Genomic DNA, 17348 nt, shown 5'->3' with positions numbered 1-17348 from the left:
TGGGGTCTCCACGAGCAGCTTTGAATCCTGCCGACTACGCTTTCCTTTTTATTATGTCATTACATTTTGACATGTAAACTAATTATGTGGTTCGTAAACATCTGCAGATCCGCATAATTGTGTCTTTGCTACTCTTGTGCTAAGTGTGCTGCACCTGTTGTTTGAAGCTTGCATTACTGCTTCCCATGTTGTACTTTGATGGCAGTGCAGCTTAAAAACATCTTTTCACTTCACAAAACCAAACTGATACTGAAATGCGCATACTCTCATATAAGTGAATTGATTTATTTCTGCATTTGTTCATATCACTAACACCTGGCAGACATTAAAGCATGGCTGCATATTTATTGGTTAAATAAATATGGAAATATACCAGTTTCAGATTTATTTTTCTCACAAAACCCATAATAAATATGGATGAATACAGATAAAGTTGACAACAAATTAAATATGGATAAATACAGACAGAAATGTCAAAAAAATAAACACCATAAAACCGGGATCCCTAAATATAATAGGACCAACTGGGTTTACAAAGAATGAGTCTATTATCTAACAGTACCTCTTCTATGAGGTTGTGTAAAACAAAAGGTATTGCTGAGATTCGAACTCAGGATCTCCTTTTTACTAGACAGGCGTTTTAACGAACTAAGCCACAGCACCTACTCTGTTTCACGAGTCACCACTGTACCTTCTGTCCTGGTGTCACTGTGAGGCCCTGCATATTTTTCAGTCTTGAAAGATTTGATATTTTTCTGCTGCTACCGAAAAGAAAATGGAGAAGAAAAATCTGATATTAAGATGGAAATATTACAAAGAGGGTCATGAAAAACTAATATCATTATACGTACGTATCTGTATTTATTTTCTAAAGTTTTACACTGATGGACCAGGGGCTCAATGCATTCGTTAAACTAAACCAGATTACAATGATTTAAAGGTCACCAATATACACAAGATTATTTCTTGATGCCTACATTACCATGTGCTCTTTCCTTCACCTCTCGTGACCTCTGGACATCCCACCAAGAAGCAGAGGAACCGCAACATACGGAGAGAAAGTGTCACCTCAGTGACGCGTCCCTGTTCAAACAGCTCTTCACAAAGTGCACTTTGAGAGACCCAAGAAAACTTGGCAGAGGCGGGTATCACAGCAAGGAGGGCTGATAGCCCGCAGTGCCCTTTACATGACTATAGCAATACTCACCCTGGTCCTGGTCCAAGCATCAGCCACCAGAGCTCAGTAAATTACCAGAATAAACAACAACCCTATATGGTGTTTTTATAGCCTTGTTTTTTAATGCATGTCTTTTCTACTTTATGGAAAAGGTGTTGCCCGTACGGAGATCGAACTCACAGCCTTGGTGTTACTAGCACCATGCGCTAACCAACTGACCTAACCGGCCAAAGCATAATATGATACGAAAGGAGTTCTATTGAAACTGAAGAGGCAGTGACTGCACACAGAGACATTGAATAGACAGACAGACAGGCCATTGCTGACCCATCATAGTTTCAGGCCAAGACATTGAAGCGCTCCAATAATCCTGCACCAATTCGCACACACCGGGGAGCATCACCAAAGAACACAGATAGTACTTAATGAGCTGCACTGAACGTGCTTCAATAACAAGAGCTGCACGACCATCACTCCCCAGAAAAGATGGATTGAAGGCAAGAATCATCCGCAGACCCTCCCATCTGACACACTCATCCAGAAAGGTACTGGTCTCGGCTTGGTAGCACTCGCATGCTCAATGCTATGCAGGTTCATCTCACACCCGAGCTTAATCCATACCACACACTGTCACTCACTGGGCTCTCAATCCTTAACCCTTCACTTCCTGTACCTTTTTCTCTGTACTCCTTACCCAATCTCTCATACCTGCCCCTCCCTTCACTTTCATAGAACTGGACACTTGCTGCACCTTCTTCTGTGATTCTCCAGAGAACACAGTTTATAACCTTCTAAAGAAGATAATGTGCTCAATATTGTCTGCGCCTTCCCTTCATTGACTAACATCTTTTACCCATACTATAGACCACATTACAGCTTATTTATGAGTGAGTGCACATCATGAAAGGTGTAGTCGTGGCCGAGTGATTAAGGCGATGGACTTGAAATCCATTGGGGTCTCCCCGCGCAGGTTCGAATCCAGGTGACTACGCTTTCCTTTTTATCATGTCATTACATTTTGACGTGGAAACTAATTATGTGGTTCGTAAACATCTGCATATCCGCATAATTGTGTCTTTGCTACTCTTGTGCTAAGTGTGCTGCACCTGTTGTTTGAAGCTTGCATTACTGCTTCCCATGTTGTACTTTGATGGCAGTGCAGCTTAAAAACATCTTTTCACTTCACAAAACCAAACTGATACTGAAATGCGCATACTCTCATATAAGTGAATTGATTTATTTCTGCATTTGTTCATATCACTAACACCTGGCAGACATTAAAGCATGGCTGCATATTTATTGGTTAAATAAATATGGAAATATACCAGTTTCAGCTTTATTTTTCTCACAAAACCCATAATAAATATGGATGAATACAGATAAAGTTGACAACAAATTAAATATGGATAAATACAGACAGAAATGTCAAAAAAATAAACACCATAAAACCGGGAGCCCTAAATATAATAGGACCAACTGGGTTTACAAAGAATGAGTCTATTATCTAACAGTACCTCTTCTATGAGGTTGTGTAAAACAAAAGGTACTGCTGAGATTCGAACTCAGGATCTCCTTTTCACTAGACATGCGCTTTAACCAACTAAGCCACAGCACCTACTCTGTTTCACGACTCAACACTGTACCTTCTGTCCTGGTGTCATTGTGAGGCCCTGCATATTTTTCTGTCTTGAAAGATTTGATATTTTTCAGCTGCTACCGAAAAGAAAATGGAGAAGAAAAATCTGATATTAAGATGGAAATATTACAAAGAGGGTCATGAAAAACTAATATCATTATACGTACGTATCTGTATTTATTTTCTAAAGTTTTCCACTGATGGGCCAGGGGCTCAATGCATTCGTTAAACTAAACCAGATTACAATGATTTAAAGGTCACCAATACACACAAGATCATTTCCTGATGCCTACATTACCCATGTGCTCTTTCCTTCACCTCTCGTGACCTCTGGACATCCCACCAAGAAGCAGAGGAACCGCAACTCACGGAGAGAAAGTGTCACCTCAGTGATACGTCCATGTTCAAACAGCGCTTCACAAAGTGCACTTTGAGAGACCCAAGAAAACTTGGCAGAGGCGGGTATCACAGCAAGGAGGGCTGATAGCCCGCAGTGCCCTTTACATGGCTATAGCAATACTCACCCTGGTCCTGGTCCAAACATCAGCCACCAGAGCTCAGTAAATTACCAGAATAAACAACAACCCTATATGGTGTTTTTATAGCCTTGTTTTTTTAATGCATGTCTTTTCTACTTTATGGAAAAGGTGTTGCCCGTACGGAGATCGAACTCACAGCCTTGGTGTTACTAGCACCATGCTCTAACCAACTGACCTAACCGGCCAAAGCATAATATGATACTAAAGGAGTTCTATTGAAACTGAAGAGGCAGTGACTGTACACAGAGACATTGAATAGACAGACAGACAGGCCATTGCTGACCATCATAGTTTCAGGCAAAGACATTGAAGCGCTCCAATAATCCTGCACCAATTCGCACACACCGGGGAGCATCACCAAAGAACACAGATAGTATTTAATGAGCTGCACTGAACGTGCTTCAATAACAAGAGCTGTACGACCATCACTCCCCAGAAAAGATGGATTGAAGGCAAGAATCATCCGCAGACCCTCCCATCTGCCACACTCATCCAGAAAGGTACTGGTCTCGGCTTGGTAGCACTCGCATGCTCAATGCTATGCAGGTTCATCTCACACCCGAGCTTAATCCATACCACACACTGTCACTCACTGGGCTCTCAATCCTTAACTCTTCACTTCCTGTACCTTTTTCTCTGTACTCCTTACCCAATCTCTCATACCTGCCCCTCCCTTCACTTTCATAGAACTGGACACTTGCTGCACCTTCTTCTGTGATTCTCCAGAGAACACAGTTTATAACCTTCTAAAGAAGATAATGTGGTCAATATTGTCTGCGCCTTCCCTTCATTAACTAACATATTTTACCCATACTATAGACCACATTACAGCTTATTTATGAGTGAGTGCACGTCGTGGCCGAGTGGTTAAGGCGATGGACTTGAAATCCATTGGGGTCTCCCCGCGCAGGTTCGAATCCGACCGACTACGCTTTCCTTTTTATTATGTCATTACATTTTGACGTGGAAACTAATTAGGTGGTTCGTAAACATCTGCATATCCGCATAATTGTGTCTTTGCTACTCTTGTGCTAAGTGTGCTGCACCTGTTGTTTGAAGTTTGCATTACTGCTTCCCATGTTGTACTTTGATGGCAGTGCAGCTTAAAAACATCTTTTCACTTCACAAAACCAAACTCATACTGAAATGCGCATACTCTCATATAAGTGAATTGATTTATTTCTGCATTTGTTCATATCACTAACACCTGGCAGACATTAAAGCATGGCTGCATATTTATTGGTTAAATAAATATGGAAATATACCAGTTTCAGCTTTATTTTTCTCACAAAACCCATAATAAATATGGATGAATACAGATAAAGTTGACAACAAATTAAATATGGATAAATACAGACGGAAATGTCAAAAAAATAAACACCATAAAACCGGGAGCCCTAAATATAATGGGACCAACTGGGTTTACAAAGAATGAGTCTGTTATCTAACAGTACCTCTTCTATGAGGTTGTGTAAAATAAAAGGTACTGTTGAGATTCAAACTCAGGATCTCCAGTTTACTAGAGAGGCGCTTTAACCAACTAAGCCACAGCACCTACTCTGTTTTACTACTCACCACTGTACCTTCTGTCCTGGTGTCACTGTGAGGCCCTGCATATTTTTCTGTCTTGAAAGATTTGATATTTTTCAGCTGCTACCGAAAAGAAAATGGAGAAGAAAAATCTGATATTAAGATGGAAATATTACAAAGAGGGTCATGAAAAACTAATATTATTATACGTACGTATCTGTATTTATTTTCTAAAGTTTTACACTGATGGGCCAGGGGCTCAATGCATTCGTTAAACTAAACCAGATTACAAATATTTAAAGGTCACCAATACACAGAAGATCATTCCTGATGCCTACATTACCCATGTGCTCTTTCCTTCACCTCTCGTGACCTCTGGACATCCCACCAAGAAGCAGAGGAACCGCAACTCACGGAGAGAAAGTGTCACCTCAGTGACACGTCCATGTTCAAACAGCGCTTCACAAAGTGCACTTTGAGAGACCCAAGAAAACTTGGCAGAGGCGGGTATCACAGCAAGGAGGGCTGATAGCCCGCAGTGCCCTTTACATGGCTATAGCAATACTCACCCTGGTCCTGGTCCAAACATCAGCCACCAGAGCTCAGTAAATTACCAGAATAAACAACAACCCTATATGGTGTTTTTATAGCCTTGTTTTTTAATGGATTTCTTTTCTACTTTATGGAAAAGGTGTTGCCCGTACGGAGATCGAACTCACAGCCTTGGTGTTACTAGCACCGTGCTCTAACCAACTGACCTAACCGGCCAAAGAATAATGTGATACTAAAGGAGTTCTATTGAAACTGAAGAGGCAGTGACTGTACACAGAGACATTGAATAGACAGACAGACAGGCCATTGCTGACCCATCATAGTTTCAGGCCAAGACATTGAAGCGCTCCAATAATCCTGCACCAATTCGCACACACCGGAGAGCATCACCAAAGAACACAGATAGTATTTAATGAGCTGCACTGAACGTGCTTCAATAACAAGAGCTGCACGACCATCACTCCCCAGAAAATATGGATTGAAGGCAACAATCATCCGCAGACCCTCCCATCTTCCACACTCATCCAGAAAGGTACTGGTCTCGGCTTGGTAGCACTCGCATGCTCAATGCTATGCAGGTTCATCTCACACCCGAGCTTAATCCATACCACACACTGTCACTCACTGGGCTCTCAATCCTTAACACTTCACTTCCTGTACCTTTTTCTCTGTACTCCTTACCCAATCTCTCATACCTGCCCCTCCCTTCACTTTCATAGAACTGGACCCTTGCTGCACCTTCTTCTGTGATTCTCCAGAGAACACAGTTTATAACCTTCTAAAGAAGATTATGTGCTCAATATTGTCTGTGCCTTCCCTTCATTAACTAACATCTTTTACCCATACTATAGACCACATTACAGCTTATTTATGAGTGAGTGCACACCTTGAAAGGTGTAGTCGTGGCCGAGTGGTTAAGGCGATGGACTTGAAATCCATTGGAATCTCCCCGCACAGGTTTGACTCCTGCCGACTATGCTTTCCTTTTTAATCATGTCATTAAATTTTGACGTGGAAGCTAATTATGTGGTTCGTAAACATCTGCATATCCGCATAATTGTGTCTTTGCTACTCTTGTGCTAAGTGTGCTGCACCTTTTGTTTGAAGCTTGCATTACTGCTTCCCATGTTGTACTTTGATGGCAGTGCAGCTTAAAAACATCTTTTCACTTCACAAAACCAAACTCATACTGAAATGCGCATACTCTCATATAAGTGAATTGATTTATTTCTGCATTTGTTCATATCACTAACACCTGGCAGACATTAAAGCATGGCTGCATATTTATTGGTTAAATAAATATGGAAATATACCAGTTTCAGCTTTATTTTTCTCACAAAACCCATAATAAATATGGATGAATACAGATAAAGTTGACAACAAATTAAATATGGATAAATACAGACGGAAATGTCAAAAAAATAAACACCATAAAACCGGGAGCCCTAAATATAATAGGACCAACTGGGTTTACAAAGAATGAGTCTATTATCTAACAGTACCTCTTCTATGAGGTTGTGTAAGACAAAAGGTACTGCTGAGATTCGAACGCAGGATCTCCTGTTTACTAGACAGGCGCTTTAACCAACTAAGCCACAGCACCTACTCTGTTTCACGACTCACCACTGTACCTTCTGTCCTGGTGTCACTGTGAGGCCCTGCATATTTTTCTGTCTTGAAAGATTTGATATTTTTCAGCTGCTACCGAAAAGAAAATGGAGAAGAAAAATCTGATATTAAGATGGAAATATTACAAAGAGGGTCATGAAAAACTAATATCATTATACGTACGTATCTGTATTTATTTTCTAAAGTTTTACACTGATGGGCCAGGGGCACAATGCATTCGTTAAACTAAACCAGATTACAATTGTTTAAAGGTCACCAATATACACAAGATCATTCCTGATGCCTATATTACCCATGTGCTCTTTCCTTCACCTCTCGTGACCTCTGGACATCCCACCAAGAAGCAGAGGAACCGCAACTCACGGAGAGAAAGTGTCACCTCAGTGACGCGTCCATGTTCAAAGAGCGCTTCACAAAGTGCACTTTGAGAGACCCAAGAAAACTTGGCAGAGGCGGGTATCACAGCAAGGAGGGCTGATAGCCCGCAGTGCCCTTTACATGGCTATAGCAATATTCACCCTGGTCCTGGTCCAAACATCAGCCACGAGAGCTCAGTAAAATACCAGAATAAACAACAACCCTATATGGTGTTTTTATAGCCTTGTTTTTTAATGGATTTCTTTTCTACTTTATGGAAAAGGTGTTGCCCGTACGGAGATCGAACTCACAGCCTTGGTGTTACTAGCACCATGCTCTAAGCAATTGACCTAACCGGCCAAAGAATAATGTGATACTAAAGGAGTTCTATTGAAACTGAAGAGGCAGTGACTGTACACAGAGTCATTGAATAGACAGACAGACAGGCCATTGCTGACCCATCATAGTTTCAGGCCAAGACATTGAAGCGCTCCAATAATCCTGCACCAATTCGCACACACCGGGGAGCATCACCAAAGAACACAGATAGTATTTCATGAGCTGCACTGAACGTGCTTCAATAACAAGAGCTGCACGACTATCACTCCCCAGAAAAGATGGATTGAAGGCAAGAATCATCCGCAGACCCTCCCATCTGCCACACTCATCCAGAAAGGTACTGGTCTCGGCTTGGTAGCACTCGCATGCTCAATGCTATGCAGGTTCATCTCACACCCGAGCTTAATCCATACCACACACTGTCACTCACTGGGCTCTCAATCCTTAACCCTTCACTTCCTGTACCTTTTTCTCCGTACTCCTTACCCAATCTCTCATACCTGCCCCTCCCTTCACTTTCATATAACTGGACCCCTGCTGCACCTTCTTCTGTGATTCTCCAGAGAACACAGTTTATAACCTTCTAAAGAAGATTATGTGCTCAATATTGTCTGCGCCTTCCCTTCATTAACTAACATCTTTTACCCATACTATAGACCACATTACAGCCTATTTATGAGTGAGTGCACATCTTGGAAGGTGTAGTCGTGGCCGAGTGGTTAAGGTGATGCACTTGAAATCCATTGGTGTCTCCCCGCGCAGGTTCAAATCCTGCCGACTATGCTTTCCTTTTTATCATGTCATTACATTTTGACGTAGAAACTAATTATGTGGTTCGTAAACATCTGCATATCCGCATAATTGTGTCTTTGCTACTCTTGTGCTAAGTGTGCTGCACCTGTTGTTTGAAGCTTGCATTAATGCTTCCCATGTTGTACTTTGATGGCAGTGCAGCTTAAAAACATCTTTTCACTTCACAAAACCAAACTCATACTGAAATGCGCATACTCTCATATAAGTGAATTGATTTATTTCTGCATTTGTTCATATCACTAACACCTGGCAGACATTAAAGCATGGCTGCATATTTATTGGTTAAATAAATATGGAAATATACCAGTTTCAGCTTTATTTTTCTCACAAAACCCATAATAAATATGGATGAATACAGATAAAGTTGACAACAAATTAAATATGGATAAATACAGACGGAAATGTCAAAAAAATAAACACCATAAAACCGGGAGCCCTAAATATAATAGGACCAACTGGGTTTACAAAGAATGAGTCTATTATCTAACAGTACCTCTTCTATGAGGTTGTGTAAAACAAAAGGTACTGCTGAGATTCGAACTCAGGATCTCCAGTTTACTAGACAGGCACTTTAACCAACTAATCCACAGCATCTACTCTGTTTCACGACACACCACTGTACCTTCTGTCCTGGTGTCACTGTGAGGCCCTGCATATTTTTCTGTCTTGAAAGATTTGATATTTTTCAGCTGCTAACGAAAAGAAAATGGAGAAGAAAAATCTGATATTATGATGGAAATATTACAAAGAGGGTCATGAAAAACTAATATCATTATACGTACGTATCTGTATTTATTTTCTAAAGTTTTACACTGATGGGCCAGGGGCTCAATGCATTCGTTAAACTAAACCAGATTACAATTATTTAAAGGTCACCAATATACACAAGATCATTCCTGATGCCTACATTACCCATGTGCTCTTTCCTTCACCTCTCGTGACCTCTAGACATCCCACCAAGAAGCAGAGGAACCGCAACTCACGGAGAGAAAGTGTCGCCTCAGTGACGCGTCCATGTTCAAACAGCGCTTCACAAAGTGCACTTTGAGAGACCCAAGAAAACTTGGCAGAGGCGGGTATCACAGCAAGGAGGGCTGATAGCCCGCAGTGCCCTTTACATGGCTATAGCAATACTCATCCTGGTCCAAACAACAGCCACCAGAGCTCAGTAAATTACCAGAATAAACAACAACCCTATATGGTGTTTTTATAGCCTTGTTTTTTAATGGATTTCTTTTCTACTTTATGGAAAAGGTGTTGCCCGTACGGAGATCGAACTCACAGCCTTGGTGTTACTAGCACCATGCTCTAACCAACTGACCTAACCGGCCAAAGCATAAAGTGAAACTAAAGGAGTTCTATTGAAACTGAAGAGGGAGTGACTGTACACAGAGACATTGAATAGACAGACAGACAGGCCATTGCTGACCCATCATAGTTTCAGGCCAAGACATTGAAGCGCTCCAATAATCCTGCACCAATTCGCACACACCGGGGAGCATCACCAAAGAACACAGATAGTATTTAATGAGCTGCACTGAACGTGCTTCAATAACAAGAGCTGCACGACCATCACTCCCCAGAAAAGATGGATTGAAGGCAAGAATCATCCGCAGACCCTCCCATCTGCCACACTCATCCAGAAAGGTACTGGTCTCGGCTTGGTAGCACTCGCATGCTCAATGCTATGCAGGTTCATCTAGCACCCGAGCTTAATCCATACCACACACTGTCACTCACTGGGCTCTAAATCCTTAACCCTTCACTTCCTGTACCTTTTTCTCTGTACTCCTTACCCAATCTCTCATACCTGCTCCTCCCTTCACTTTCATAGAACTGGACCCTTGCTGCGCCTTCTTCTGTGATTCTCCAGAGAACACAGTTTATAGCCTTATAAAGAAGATTATGTGCTCAATATTGTCTGCGCCTTCCCTTCATTAACTAACATCTTTTACCCATACTATAGACCACATTACAGCTTATTTATGAGTGAGTGCACATCTTGAAAGGTGTAGTCGTGGCCGAGTGGTTAAGGCGATGGACTTGAAATCCAGTGGGGTCTCCCCGCGCAGGTTCGAATCCTGCCGACTACGCTTTCCTTTTTATTATGTCATTGCATTTTGACGTGGAAACTAATTATGTGGTTCGTAAACATCTGCATATCCGCATAATTGTGTCTTTGCTACTCTTGTGCTAAGTGTGCTGCACCTGTTGTTTGAAGCTTGCATTACTGCTTCCCATGTTGTACTTTGATGGCAGTGCAGCTTAAAAACATCTTTTCACTTCTTAAAAACCAAACTGATACTGAAATGCGCATACTCTCATATAAGTGAATTGATTTATCTTCTGCATTTGTTCATATCACTAACACCTGGCAGACATTAAAGCATGGCTGCATATTTATTGGTTAAATAAATATGGAAATATACCAGTTTCAGCTTTATTTTTCTCACAAAACCCATAATAAATATGGATGAATACAGTTAAAGTTGACAATAAATTAAATATGGATAAATACAGACGGAAATGTCAAAATAATAAACACCATAAAACCGGGAGCCCTAAATATAATAGGACCAACTGGGTTTACAAAGAATGAGTCTATTATCTAACAGTACCTCTTCTATGAGGTTGTGTAAAACAAAAGGTACTGCTGAGATTCGAACTCAGGATCTCCTGTTTACTAGACAGGCACTTTAACCAACTAAGCCACAGCACCTACTCTGTTTCACGACTCACCACTGTACCTTCTGTCCTGGTGTCACTGTGAGGCCCTGCATATTTTTCTGTCTTGAAAGATTTGATATTTTTCAGCTGCTACCGAAAAGAAAATGGAGAAGAAAAATCTGATATTAAGATGGAAATATTACAAAGAGGGTCATGAAAAACTAATATCATTATACGTACGTATCTGTATTTATTTTCTAAAGTTTTACACTGATGGGCCAGGGGATTAATGCATTCGTTAAACTAAACCAGATTACAATTATTTAAAGGTCACCAATATACACAAGATCATTCCTGATGCCTACATTACCCATGTGCTCTTTCCTTAACCTCTCGTGACCTCTGGACATCCCACCAAAAAGCAGAGGAACCGCAACTCACGGAGAGAAAGTGTCACCTCAGTGACGCGTCCATGTTCAAACAGCGCTTCACAAAGTGCACTTTGAGAGACCCAAGAAAACTTGGCAGAGGCGGGTTTCACAGCAAGGAGGGCTGATAGTCGCAGTGCCCTTTGCATGGCTATAGCAATACTCACCCTGGTCCAAACATCAGCCACCAGAGCTCAGTAAATTACCAGAATAAACAACAACCCTATATGGTGTTTTTATAGCCTTGTTTTTTAATGGATTTCTTTTCTACTTTATGGAAAAGGTGTTGCCCGTACGGAGATCAAACTCACAGCCTTGGTGTTACTAGCACCATGCTCTAACCAACTGACCTAACCGGCCAAAGCATAATATGATACTAAAGGAGTTCTATTGAAACTGAAGAGGCAGTGACTGTACACAGAGACATTAAATAGACAGACAGACAGGCCATTGCTGACCCATCATAGTTTCAGGCCAAGACATTGAAGCGCTCCAATAATCCTGCACCAATTCGCAAACACCGGGGAGCATCACCAAAGAACACAGATAGTATTTAATGAGCTGCACTGAACGTGCTTCAATAACAAGAGCTGCACGACCATCACTCCCCAGAAAAGATGGATTGAAGGCAAGAATCATCCGCAGACCCTCCCATCTGCCACACTCATCCAGAAAGGTACTGGTCTCGGCTTGGTAGCACTCGCATGCTCAATGCTATGCAGGTTCATCTCACACCCGAGCTTAATCCATACCACACACTGTCACTCACTGGGCTCTCAATCCTTAACCCTTCACTTCCTGTACCTTTTTCTCTGTACTCCTTACCCAATCTCTCATACCTGCCCCTCCCTTCACCACTTTCATAGAACTGGACACTTGCTGCACCTTCTTCTGTGATTCTCCAGAGAACACAGTTTATAAACTTCTAAAGAAGATAATGTGCTCAATATTGTCTGCGCCTTCCCTTCATTAACTAACATCTTTTACCCATACTATAGACCACATTACAGCTGATTTATGAGTGAGTGCACATCTTGAAAGGTGTAGTCGTGGCCGAGTGGTTAAGCCGATGGACTTAAAATCCATTGGGGTCTCCCCGAGCAGGTTTGAATCCTGCCGACTACGCTTTCCTTTTTATTATGTCATTACATTTTGACATGTAAACTAATTATGTGGTTCGTAAACATCTGCAGATCCGCATAATTGTGTCTTTGCTACTCTTGTGCTAAGTGTGCTGCACCTGTTGTTTGAAGCTTGCATTACTGCTTCCCATGTTGTACTTTGATGGCAGTGCAGCTTAAAAACATCTTTTCACTTCACAAAACCAAACTGATACTGAAATGCGCATACTCTCATATAAGTGAATTGATTTATTTCTGCATTTGTTCATATCACTAACACCTGGCAGACATTAAAGCATGGCTGCATATTTATTGGTTAAATAAATATGGAAATATACCAGTTTCAGATTTATTTTTCTCACAAAACCCATAATAAATATGGATGAATACAGATAAAGTTGACAACAAATTAAATATGGATAAATACAGACAGAAATGTCAAAAAAATAAACACCATAAAACCGGGATCCCTAAATATAATAGGACCAACTGGGTTTACAAAGAATGAGTCTATTATCTAACAGTACCTCTTCTATGAGGTTGTGTAAAACAAAAGGTACTGCTGAGATTCGAACTCAGGATCTCCTTTTTACTAGACAGGCGTTTTAACCAACTAAGCCACAGCACCTACTCTGTTTCGCGAGTCACCACTGTACCTTCTGTCCTGGTGTCACTGTGAGGCCCTGCATATTTTTCAGTCTTGAAAGATTTGATATTTTTCTGCTGCTACCGAAAAGAAAATGGAGAAGAAAAATCTGATATTAAGATGGAAATATTACAAAGAGGGTCATGAAAAACTAATATCATTATACGTACGTATCTGTATTTATTTTCTAAAGTTTTACACTGATGGACCAGGGGCTCAATGCATTCGTTAAACTAAACCAGATTACAATGATTTAAAGGTCACCAATATACACAAGATCATTTCTTGATGCCTACATTACCATGTGCTCTTTCCTTCACCTCTCGTGACCTCTGGACATCCCACCAAGAAGCAGAGGAACCGCAACATACGGAGAGAAAGTGTCACCTTAGTGACGCGTCCCTGTTCAAACAGCTCTTCACAAAGTGCACTTTGAGAGACCCAAGAAAACTTGGCAGAGGCGGGTATCACAGCAAGGAGGGCTGATAGCCCGCAGTGCCCTTTACATGACTATAGCAATACTCACCCTGGTCCTGGTCCAAGCATCAGCCACCAGAGCTCAGTAAATTACCAGAATAAACAACAACCCTATATGGTGTTTTTATAGCCTTGTTTTTTAATGCATGTCTTTTCTACTTTATGGAAAAGGTGTTGCCCGTACGGAGATCGAACTCACAGCCTTGGTGTTATTAGCACCATGCGCTAACCAACTGACCTAACCGGCCAAAGCATAATATGATACGAAAGGAGTTCTATTGAAACTGAAGAGGCAGTGACTGCACACAGAGACATTGAATAGACAGACAGACAGGCCATTGCTGACCCATCATAGTTTCAGGCCAAGACATTGAAGCGCTCCAATAATCCTGCACCAATTCGCACACACCGGGGAGCATCACCAAAGAACACAGATAGTACTTAATGAGCTGCACTGAACGTGCTTCAATAACAAGAGCTGCACGACCATCACTCCCCAGAAAAGATGGATTGAAGGCAAGAATCATCCGCAGACCCTCCCATCTGCCACACTCATCCAGAAAGGTACTGGTCTCGGCTTGGTAGCACTCGCATGCTCAATGCTATGCAGGTTCATCTCACACCCGAGCTTAATCCATACCACACACTGTCACTCACTGGGCTCTCAATCCTTAACCCTTCACTTCCTGTACCTTTTTCTCTGTACTCCTTACCCAATCTCTCATACCTGCCCCTCCCTTCACTTTCATAGAACTGGACACTTGCTGCACCTTCTTCTGTGATTCTCCAGAGAACACAGTTTATAACCTTCTAAAGAAGATAATGTGCTCAATATTGTCTGCGCCTTCCCTTCATTGACTAACATCTTTTACCCATACTATAGACCACATTACAGCTTATTTATGAGTGAGTGCACATCATGAAAGGTGTAGTCGTGGCCGAGTGGTTAAGGCGATGGACTTGAAATCCATTGGGGTCTCCCCGCGCAGGTTCGAATCCAGGCGACTACGCTTTCCTTTTTATCATGTCATTACATTTTGACGTGGAAACTAATTATGTGGTTCGTAAACATCTGCATATCCGCATAATTGTGTCTTTGCTACTCTTGTGCTAAGTGTGCTGCACTTGTTGTTTGAAGCTTGCATTACTGCTTCCCATGTTGTACTTTGATGGCAGTGCAGCTTAAAAACATCTTTTCACTTCACAAAACCAAACTGATACTGAAATGCGCATACTCTCATATAAGTGAATTGATTTATTTCTGCATTTGTTCATATCACTAACACCTGGCAGACATTAAAGCATGGCTGCATATTTATTGGTTAAATAAATATGGAAATATACCAGTTTCAGCTTTATTTTTCTCACAAAACTCATAATAAATATGGATGAATACAGATAAAGTTGACAACAAATTAAATATGGATAAATACAGACAGAAATGTCAAAAAAATAAACACCATAAAACCGGGAGCCCTAAATATAATAGGACCAACTGGGTTTACAAAGAATGAGTCTATTATCTAACAGTACCTCTTCTATGAGGTTGTGTAAAACAAAAGGTACTGCTGAGATTCAAACTCAGGATCTCCTTTTCACTAGACATGCGCTTTAACCAACTAAGCCACAGCACCTACTCTGTTTCACGACTCAACACTGTACCTTCTGTCCTGGTGTCATTGTGAGGCCCTGCATATTTTTCTGTCTTGAAAGATTTGATATTTTTCAGCTGCTACCGAAAAGAAAATGGAGAAGAAAAATCTGATATTAAGATGGAAATATTACAAAGAGGGTCATGAAAAACTAATATCATTATACGTACGTATCTGTATTTATTTTCTAAAGTTTTCCACTGATGGGCCAGGGGCTCAATGCATTCGTTAAACTAAACCAGATTACAATGATTTAAAGGTCACCAATACACACAAGATCATTTCCTGATGCCTACATTACCCATGTGCTCTTTCCTTCACCTCTCGTGACCTCTGGACATCCCACCAAGAAGCAGAGGAACCGCAACTCACGGAGAGAAAGTGTCACCTCAGTGACACGTCCATGTTCAAACAGCGCTTCACAAAGTGCACTTTGAGAGACCCAAGAAAACTTGGCAGAGGCGGGTATCACAGCAAGGAGGGCTGATAGCCCGCAGTGCCCTTTACATGGCTATAGCAATACTCACCCTGGTCCTGGTCCAAACATCAGCCACCAGAGCTCAGTAAATTACCAGAATAAACAACAACCCTATATGGTGTTTTTATAGCCTTGTTTTTTTAATGCATGTCTTTTCTACTTTATGGAAAAGGTGTTGCCCGTACGGAGATCGAACTCACAGCCTTGGTGTTACTAGCACCATGCTCTAACCAACTGACCTAACCGGCCAAAGCATAATATGATACTAAAGGAGTTCTATTGAAACTGAAGAGGCAGTGACTGTACACAGAGACATTGAATAGACAGACAGACAGGCCATTGCTGACCATCATAGTTTCAGGCCAAGACATTGAAGCGCTCCAATAATCCTGCACCAATTCGCACACACCGGGGAGCATCACCAAAGAACACAGATAGTATTTAATGAGCTGCACTGAACGTGCTTCAATAACAAGAGCTGCACGACCATCACTCCCCAGAAAAGATGGATTGAAGGCAAGAATCATCCGCAGACCCTCCCATCTGCCACACTCATCCAGAAAGGTACTGGTCTCGGCTTGGTAGCACTCGCATGCTCAATGCTATGCAGGTTCATCTCACCCCCGAGCTTAATCCATACCACACACTGTCACTCACTGGGCTCTCAATCCTTAACTCTTCACTTCCTGTACCTTTTTCTCTGTACTCCTTACCCAATCTCTCATACCTGCCCCTCCCTTCACTTTCATAGAACTGGACACTTGCTGCACCTTCTTCTGTGATTCTCCAGAGAACACAGTTTATAACCTTCTAAAGAAGATAATGTGCTCAATATTGTCTGCGCCTTCCCTTCATTAACTAACATATTTTACCCATACTATAGACCACATTACAGCTTATTTATGAGTGAGTGCACATCGTGAAAGTTTTAGTCGTGGCCGAGTGGTTAAGGCGATGGACTTGAAATCCATTGGGGTCTCCCCGCGCAGGTTCGAATCCGACCGACTACGCTTTCCTTTTTATTATGTCATTACATTTTGACGTGGAAACTAATTAGGTGGTTCGTAAACATCTGCATATCCGCATAATTGTGTCTTTGCTACTCTTGTGCTAAGTGTGCTGCACCTGTTGTTTGAAGTTTGCATTACTGCTTCCCATGTTGTACTTTGATGGCAGTGCAGCTTAAAAACATCTTATCACTTCACAAAACCAAACTGATACTGAAATGCGCATACTCTCATATAAGTGAATTGATTTATCTTCTGCATTTGTTCATATCACTAACACCTGGCAGACATTAAAGCATG

The 17348-nt window shown here is 41.5% G+C and overlaps 9 non-coding genes across 9 annotated transcripts; 7 read left to right on the top strand and 2 right to left on the bottom strand.

The window, feature by feature from the left end:
* The first annotated feature begins 2086 nt into the window (after positions 1–2086).
* On the top strand, positions 2087–2168 carry TRNAS-UGA (transfer RNA serine (anticodon UGA)). Its single transcript has one exon. It is a non-coding gene; the product is annotated as a tRNA-Ser (tRNA).
* Positions 2169–4200: 2032 nt separating this feature from the next.
* TRNAS-UGA (transfer RNA serine (anticodon UGA)) lies at positions 4201–4283 on the top strand. The gene has a single exon. It is a non-coding gene; the product is annotated as a tRNA-Ser (tRNA).
* Positions 4284–6330: 2047 nt separating this feature from the next.
* On the top strand, positions 6331–6412 carry TRNAS-UGA (transfer RNA serine (anticodon UGA)). The gene has a single exon. It is a non-coding gene; the product is annotated as a tRNA-Ser (tRNA).
* Positions 6413–6963: 551 nt separating this feature from the next.
* TRNAT-AGU (transfer RNA threonine (anticodon AGU)) lies at positions 6964–7037 on the bottom strand. The gene has a single exon. It is a non-coding gene; the product is annotated as a tRNA-Thr (tRNA).
* A 1423-nt stretch (positions 7038–8460) lies between these two features.
* TRNAS-UGA (transfer RNA serine (anticodon UGA)) lies at positions 8461–8542 on the top strand. The gene has a single exon. It is a non-coding gene; the product is annotated as a tRNA-Ser (tRNA).
* Positions 8543–10583: 2041 nt separating this feature from the next.
* Positions 10584–10665, top strand: TRNAS-UGA (transfer RNA serine (anticodon UGA)). The gene has a single exon. It is a non-coding gene; the product is annotated as a tRNA-Ser (tRNA).
* Positions 10666–11217: 552 nt separating this feature from the next.
* Positions 11218–11291, bottom strand: TRNAT-AGU (transfer RNA threonine (anticodon AGU)). Its single transcript has one exon. It is a non-coding gene; the product is annotated as a tRNA-Thr (tRNA).
* Positions 11292–14839: 3548 nt separating this feature from the next.
* Positions 14840–14921, top strand: TRNAS-UGA (transfer RNA serine (anticodon UGA)). Its single transcript has one exon. It is a non-coding gene; the product is annotated as a tRNA-Ser (tRNA).
* Positions 14922–16969: 2048 nt separating this feature from the next.
* TRNAS-UGA (transfer RNA serine (anticodon UGA)) lies at positions 16970–17051 on the top strand. Its single transcript has one exon. It is a non-coding gene; the product is annotated as a tRNA-Ser (tRNA).
* The last annotated feature ends 297 nt before the right edge of the window (positions 17052–17348 follow it).

The sequence above is a fragment of the Triturus cristatus genome, chromosome 4_2 (genome assembly GCF_964204655.1).
Source record: "Triturus cristatus chromosome 4_2, aTriCri1.1, whole genome shotgun sequence".
Classification (NCBI taxonomy): Eukaryota; Metazoa; Chordata; class Amphibia; order Caudata; family Salamandridae; genus Triturus; species Triturus cristatus.
The sequence above is the reverse complement of the archived record's forward strand: the minus strand, read 5'-3'. Positions and strand labels throughout refer to the sequence as shown.